At 54.8% G+C, this 8,026-nt stretch overlaps 1 long non-coding RNA gene across 1 annotated transcript; it reads right to left on the bottom strand.

The window, feature by feature from the left end:
• Positions 1 to 353: 353 nt before the first annotated feature.
• Positions 354 to 3,117, bottom strand: LOC100848027 (uncharacterized). The gene is made up of 2 exons (XR_001494393.3): positions 3,021 to 3,117; positions 354 to 601 (listed from the first exon to the last, which is right to left on the bottom strand). It is a non-coding gene; the product is annotated as an uncharacterized lncRNA (long non-coding RNA).
• Between the last annotated feature and the right edge of the window lie 4,909 nt (positions 3,118 to 8,026).

The raw sequence follows: 8,026 nt of genomic DNA, 5'->3' as shown, positions 1-8,026 counted from the left end.
TGGACTGTAGCTCACCAGGCTCTTCTGCCCATGGGCTTTCTTGGGCAATGAGTGGGTTGCCGTTTCCTCTGCGGGATCTTCCCGACCCAGGGATCAAACCCATGTTTCCTTCATTGGCAGGTGGATTCTTTACCACTGAGCCACCAGGGAAGCCTGGAGTGGGGCAGCCTGAGTTTAAATCCCACCTCCCCTCTTACTGAGAGCCTGTGAGCGAATTATGTAATCTTTTATTTATATGTAAACTGAGATTAATAACAGAGAGGTTGCAAGGTCTCTGTGAAGTTTGAGTGAGATAACCATTATAATGCACTGGCACAGAGTAACTGCTCAATTAACACCAGGTTCTCTCTTGCTGTTATGACATCACTGCTTTATTCTTCCCTGGGGGGCTCTCATACATTAACTCACTCAAAAGAGTCCCTGGCCCCAGAGGTCCGGCCCTTCAAGTATTTCTGGCTTTTGTCAGTGTTGCAGGAAACGGAGGGAGAGGGAGATGGAAAGGACTTGCTAGAGGTTGTCCGCCCAGTTTGTGGTTGACGTGGGACTGGCAGGTCTCTGACTTCAGAGTCCATCTCCTCCACATGAAATGCCCCTGGAGCTCCTGTCAGGAGAGAAAAGGCCAAATCTGGGACCATCTGGCCGGGCCTGGTCTGCTGTGGCCTTGCCAGGACTGTTAACTCCTCGGGACTCAGCTAACTGGAGAAACTGGCCTCCCATCTACCCCTCTCGCAGACAGCGGGTCCACGGAAGGCTCGCCTGGAAGTGGGGAGTGGGGCGGGGGGCGGTGGTAGATGGGAAATTTCTGCTCTCCAATTCCACTGTTGTTAATTCCAACTAGCTTCTGGGAGCGGGGGGCTCCTGTTCCTCTATTGTAGGGTGAATCTCTAGGTGCAGGGCTGGGAGAAAAAGACTGGAAACAGGGGCGGGTCATCCCCCCCAGTCCTCTGACTCCATATTCTTTCCTGTTTAGGGAGAAAGAGCCTCTGAAGTAAGCCCTGGTCTCTTGAGGCGGAGCTCAGCCCCAGGGCCTGGGATCAGCTGGCCACGGCAGGTAGGGCAGGGTCTGCAGCCTCGAGGGCAGAGGGCAGGGCTGGGGACAAGGCGGGAAGGACACAGAGTCCACAAAGCCTGGCCGCATGGGAGCATGTCAGGCTGTGGTCACGTCGGAGGTTGAGCGTAGGAGGGTGGACTCCTTCCGGTGCCTCCTTCCCGGAGCCTGTTGTGTTCCAGGTCACAACGTAAGGGTTAGTTTTAAGAGAATGAGGGGTCATCTCAACAGCATTTTCTAGGCCTGGGGATGAGGTGGTGGTCCTGCTGGGGGCCTGAGGGCTGTCTAGAGGACTTCTTAGGGAGGTGGCACTCTGGGATGCCCACTCTGTAATGCAAGCCCCCGCTCTGGGATGGAAGAGCCAGCCCATCAGCTGGTTTTTCTCTTTCAGCTCAAGTCCCAGCGTGCCCCCCACCCCGGAAGGACGATGTGCTGGAAGCAGCAGCTGCAGGACGGGAACCAGGGAAAGCAGTTGTCGAGAAGGTAGACTCCCCTTTTGGCCCGGACCACTGGTCTGCACCACCCTAGGCCCTAGCGTGGGGCTCCTGGAGAAGTGGGCCTGGTCAAGCAGGTGGGAGGGCTGGAGGTCTTGAGCTCTGGGACAGGCTCCCTTCCTCGGAGGCGACCCAGAGAGAGGGACTCAGTGGGGTGCCCCAGCCCTGTTAACTCTGGGGCAACTCTTGCCACCTAGGGGGTGACAGGAGGGAACAGTAAGGAGTGAGGGGACTCCAGAAGTGAGGGACAGCCATGCCTCACGTTTGCCGAGGAGGGGCTGCCTGTCGTCCTCTGCTGAACCCTCACAATAACCCATGCAGGCTGGTCACGCGATCATCCACGGTTCAGAAACAGAGGAAACTCGCAGAGAGGTTCGCTGACTTACCCAGCGTCACTCAGCCAGAAAGTGGGGGACCCCAGGCTCATAAGGAGGAGGGGTGCAAGCCTCCTGAAACCACCTGGAACCTGTAGCTGCTCAGGGGAAGAAGCGGTTTCGCTGGCCTGGCCACCCATCGCTGGCAGCTCAGCTTGTCCAGAGCTGTATGGTGTCACTTGGCGGCAGTGGCACTCACGTCCTGTGACATTTGCCGCTGCCCGGTCCCCAGAGCTCCCCAGAGCTCCCCAGAGCTCACCCTGCTGGCGGCTCTGCTGAACCGATCACTAGGAAGGGCCAGCTGGGTCTATGAGGTGTCTGCCTGCAGCTGGATGGAAGCAACCCACAGCTTGTTCTGTGCGCGCGCGCGCATGCATGTGAGCCTGTGTTCCAACTGGGCAGTAGCATGTGGGAAGGGAGAAGCGTGACACTTGTTTTTGTCAGTCTGCTGACTGCTCAGTAGCGGCGGCGGTGGCCTCCTTTGCCCCCAGCTGCTCTGCCGTTTCTCTCTCTTTACGATCCTGCCTGATCCCGAGTGGAGATAAAAGCAGATTTCCGCTTCTGCTCCCTGAGATCCAGGCGCAGACCCGGCAGGCAGCTGCTGCACACTGCCTTGCGGCCATTCATTTTCCCAAGCCCCCCTCCTCCCACGTGCATCTCTCCTCCCTCTCCAGCCCCAACTGCTCACCCTCCCACCAGGAGCGAGGCCTCTGCCTGGCCAGCCCTGCTCCCTGACTTTCAAGAAAGAGGAGCTTCTGTAGACAGCAGGGAAGGCTGAGATGCAGCAGACTCGGGGAACCCACTCTCAAGGGACAGGGAGGAGGCACAGCCTGCTGCAGGGAGCCTGGCAGTTCCGTGGGAGCCTCAAAAAGTAGGGCAGGGTGGAGGCAGGGTAAGGGTCGCACCAGGGGAAGGAGCTCCGTGCTGGAGCTGAGTCAGAGCCCCACTGCCCGCCTGATATGGGCCGCAAGTTCGTGACCACCTGTCTCAGCTCTCGTCAGCCTGTCTTTCTCTGAGAGGCATCACCGTCCTGGTGGCAGGACTCACAGGCTGAGGGCCAGAGGGCACTGTTCCCAGGACCTGGCCTGTGCTCCCCGATCCTACCTTTGCGTTCATTCTCTAATCTCTTTGCCATATTCCTGTCACTTCATCCTGGCTGCCGCTCTCTGCCTGTCTCCTTCCACTGGGCTGAGGAACTGTCAGAGCAAGGTCGGCTCGCTGTACCAGGGCTGGCTCACCGCCCAGACACACATCCACAGAGTGACACCCCTTTGCAGCCCTGTTCTCAGAGCCTGCCCAGGAGGTGAAGGCGCCCCTGGGGACCATTAGCCGGAAGAAGGGAGGGAAAGCAAGAGGAAGGGGCTGCTGGAGGTGGGGGTAGGTGTCTGCCGGGCTTGGAGGCTGCCCAGGCCCTGGCAGCTGGGGTGCCATGTGGGCTGGCTGGGAGGGGCTCTCTCCCCCAGGGAGCAGGCTGGCTTTGGTGGGAGCAGATTGTGTTTACACCTTCCCCACACGCCCAGCCCACGCTCGCCTCTTATTCTCAGGGCTCTCCCACCCCTGGGCTCTGCACAGTCTGCATGTTGGCAGCTCCTATTGCAGAGTTGCCACCCTCGGCCGAGAACTCCTCTTCAGGAGGCTGCCCGGGGCCGAGGCGCCCTTTCCTCGGCCCACTATCTCCCGTCCCAGCAGCTGGGTTGAAGCCCGTGGGGGGGGGGGGCGGGGGTGTGTGGACCCAGTGTTCCCAAGAAGCTGAGTCCGTCTCTCTCCCATTTCCTTGGTAAGAGCTGCTGCTTGGATATGAGAGCAGAAAAGTTCAGGGGCTTGGTAGATCAGCTGTAACAACAGGGAGGGGATTAAGGGGAGACTCAAGAGAGAGAGCTGGGTCCCTCCTGGTCCAGGGTGTGGGCTGTTAGTAAATAATGATCAAGGATTTGAGAGCGAGGAGCCCAGGGTCAGAGCACCAGGTTGAAATCTTGACTCCACTGCCACTTCATACTTCTGTGGCCTTGGGTACGTTATTGAACGTCTCTGTGCCTGTTTCCTCATCTATAGCACGGAGGTAATAGTGTTAGTTTCCTGTCTCACAGGATTGATGTTAAATTAGATAATATGTGTAGCGTGGAGAAGGAAATGGCAACCCACTCCAGTGTTCTTGCCTGGAGAATTCCAGGGACAGGGGAGCCTGCTGGGCTGCCGTCTATGGGGTCGCACAGAGTCGGACACGACTGAAGTGACTTAGCAGCAGCAGTAGCGTGCTTACCACGTTACTAAGTGTTCAATATATGTGAGCTAGTGGGATTGTGTTTGTAAACTGTCAGTTACTGAACAATTATAGAACAATCATTAGGTAAATCTAACAGCTAGAGTCCCTCCCCTCTTTCCCAGAGCCCTCCTGGCCTGTCTTTCCACATAGACGACCACCGGGCACTTGGCAACTCTGAAATAAAGAGTAGAGGGTGGCACTGCTGGGTGGGGGCCACCAAGTAAGACCCAGCACCCAGTGAGACGGTACAAGAGCCTGCTGCTGTCGCTTCTGGGTACCTAGAACCCCATCCCAACCTCCAGGGGGTAGGGACGGTCCTGGCCTGGACACCTGCCCCCCAAGAGGCTCCGCTTCTTAGCTCCAGAGAAGACAGGCGGCAGTTGCCCTGATGCTCTTCTACCCTCTGTCTGAATGCTAATCTCCCTGCCATGGAAGCCTGAGTGACAGGGAAAAGGCTGCTAGGAATTGCAGGGCAGCCGAGGGCAGCAGCAGGAGGCAAGGAGGTGCTGTCGTCTGCGACTTCTGCAGCTGAGGCTCAGTGCCGCTGCCAGTCTCTCCTGGAGCCTGGGAGACTGGGACACGACCAGAGAACTTATGAGGCAGCGGGGGTGGGGCGGGGGAGCAAGGGAGGCAGCCGCAGCAGCTGCGTCTGGCATGACCCTGGGGTGCAGAAGCAACCGGGGAGAGTACTGGCCCATCCCAAATGTGTGACTGTATGTCTACGGACAAGACGGTCCTGGGCGGGGGCAGAGAGCAGAGGCCCAGTCTTAGACTGGCGGGACACGGCCCCATCTGAGGCAGCCACGCTGACACAACAGCAGGGGGCCCAGCTGGCCCCGCTGCTCCCGGGCCCCCTCTGCAGGCGCCCCACTGCTAGAGAAGCTCAAGATCTTGAGATAGAGCCTCAACAGAAGAAGAGCCAAGTGGCTGATACTGAGATTTACTTTGATGATGATAATGATACTACTACTATTAATAATAATGGCTAATAGGTCTCAAACACTCTGTGCCAGGCGCTGTGCCAAGAGCTTTATTTATAAGCACTGTCTCATTTATGAGGCAGGAACTGCTGTTAACCTCATTGACCCAATAAGGAAAGTGAGGTTCACAGAACTCATTCAAGGTCACTCACAGCTGGTGGCAAAGCCAGGACCTGTGCTCGGGCAATGTGATACCGGAGCTCATGAGCTGGCAGGGCAGGAAGGGCCTGAGTCTTGAGGAAAGCCAGGGTGACCCGGCCTCCAGGCCCAGGGAACCAGTCGTGGCCTGGCCTGGGCGGTGCCTCTGCAGGTGGGCCGGGAGGGCTCTGCCAGGATTATCTGTGTGCTCTCTCTTCTGGGACCCATGGTTCAAGGTTCAACCCATGGTTCTGAAATGGCTAGTCCTTGCTTGCCAGCTGACCGGGGAAAGGAGAGCGGGCTCTGCAGGATCTGTCATCCTCTCAGGGAGGAGGCAGTGGCCACCAGCAGGGGTGACAGACAGACAGGCCAGCACTCAAAGCCACTGCCAATCTGCTGTCCCCTTCAACCAGGGCAGAGAGAGAGGACACAGCCAGCAGCCTGGCTGGAGGGGGAGCTGGAGGAGGGGGAGGGCTTCGAGCAGGTGGCTTTGAGAGGGAGCCCCTGACTTAAACTGGAAATGAGTCCTGGTACATAAGGACTATAGACCCTCTCTGAGGGATGCACATGCCCCCTAGTGGGGACTAAGCCTAGAGGGTGGACAGAAAATGAAAACAGAAGTAACCCATGACTATGACCTGTGAGCCTAAGTGGGAAGGGCCAATCCCATTCTTTGGTGAAGACACACACATCCACTTAATGTTACGTGCAGAAGCCAGCTGAATTAAGCATTAAAGGAGACTATTAATGTATTCACTTGCTTGTTTATTTGACAAGCACATATTGGGAGCCCGCAACATACAAATCTTGTATTAGGTGTTGGGAGTGAGACAGCGAAGAAAGAGACAGTGCCTGCCCTTCCAGTTAGAACAAGACCAAGACCTCGGCCTGGCAGGCCCAGTTCTGCCAGCCAGACACTGCCTGACCACGTGACGGTTCCTTCTCTGGACCTCCACCTCCCCATTTAACAGGCATGTGTGGGAATCAGGTGGGCTGGCACTGGCGACGGAAAGGACTAACGGCTGTCCTCAGGAAAAGAACTACTAAGATGAAGGGGACCAATCAGATGACCTCTGGGGGCCCCAGAACTTCTCCCAATCAAGAGACTCTAATGGACTGTGTCTGGAGGTGCTAACAAGGACTCGCTCACTCAACAGACATTTATGGAGTGTCTGTGTGCCAGGCACTGTGGATGCCAAAGTGAATTAAGACTTCCTGCCACAAACAACTAGAAAACTGAGCAAAATATAAGAAACAGACACTTGACGACAGGCAGCACACAGGATGGTGACCTCACGACTTCCTGGGCATCTGCCTCAGACAGTTCCCTGCCTGCGGCGGGGGGGCAGGGGGCAGAACATGCAGACCACGGCGGTCTTACTAGGGTGAGGAGGCACCATCAGAGTTCAAGACAGTGTGGCAGGGCGGAGGGGTGGGCGGCGGAGGAGGCAGTTCCAAAGGACATACACACAGATTGATGGGATCCAAAGACAGGACAAAGGTGATTCAACAGAGAAAGGGAAATCTTGATGACAGAAAATAGAAAGCACTAACCATAAAAACAAAATGGATAAACTGGACTAAATCAAAACCGGAAAGACTAGGAGAAAGTATCTCCCAAGCAAATATCTGAGACAGGACTTGTGTCCAGAATATATAAAGAACTTTCACAAGTCAGTAACATGATAGGCCAATAAAAAAGGGAGGGTTTTAATACACTCGTCATAAAGAAGTATACGTAGGGCCAATATACACAGAAAGATGCTCAACATCACAGTCAACAGGGAGATGCATGTTAAGACCACAGTGAGATACTGCAACACGCCCACAAGAATGGCTAGCGTTAAGACTGACCATAACAGGTCCTGCTGAGGGTGCGGAACCAGCGTAACTCTGAAACACATTGCTTGGGAGAATGTAAGCAACGCAAACCACTGGGGATACCAGTTTGGCAGTTTCCCTTGCAGTTATCCAAGAGAAATGAAAACTTATGTCCACAGACAGATCTGTATAAAAATGTTCATTGCAGCTTTATTAATCATAGTTCCAACAGCCCAAATGTCCATCAACATGTGCATGGATAAAAATATTGAGGTATATTTATCTGATGGACTAATACTCAGTAATTAAAAAGGAAATGAACGACTGTTACGAGCTACAGCATGGGTAATTGAGGGAAACCAGACACAAAAGAGTACCTGCTGTAGGCTTCTATTCATATGAAATTCTAGAATGGGCAAAACGAAGCTGTAGTGACACAAAGCAGATCAGTGGCTGTCTGGGGCCAGGGCTGGATGGAGATTGACTGTAAAAGGGTGTGAAGGGGATCTCTGGGGGGTGAAAATGTTCTAAACCACGAAGGGGTCGTGGCTGCATAGGTGTATACACTTATGGGACTACTGCACTGTACATTTTTAAATGGATGCATTTTATTGTATGTAAATTATGCCTCAATAAAGATGACTTAAAGAGTTAAAAAAGCAAACAAACAAGAATAAAGCTTTGACTCTTGTCTTGCTTACCGTCTAGTGGAAAAGCCAGACATGAAAACAAATTATCATAAAATCAGATCAGATCAGTCACTCAGTCGTGTCCGACTCTTTGCGACCCCATGAATCGCAGCACACCAGGCCTCCCTGTCCATCACCAACTCCCGGAGTTCACTCAGACTCACGTCCATCGAGTCAGCGATGCCATCCAGCCATCTCATCCTCTGTCGTCCCCTTCTC

The sequence above is a fragment of the Bos taurus genome, chromosome 19 (genome assembly GCF_002263795.3).
Source record: "Bos taurus isolate L1 Dominette 01449 registration number 42190680 breed Hereford chromosome 19, ARS-UCD2.0, whole genome shotgun sequence".
In the NCBI taxonomy this organism is placed as follows: Eukaryota; Metazoa; Chordata; class Mammalia; order Artiodactyla; family Bovidae; genus Bos; species Bos taurus.
The sequence above is the reverse complement of the archived record's forward strand: the minus strand, read 5'-3'. Positions and strand labels throughout refer to the sequence as shown.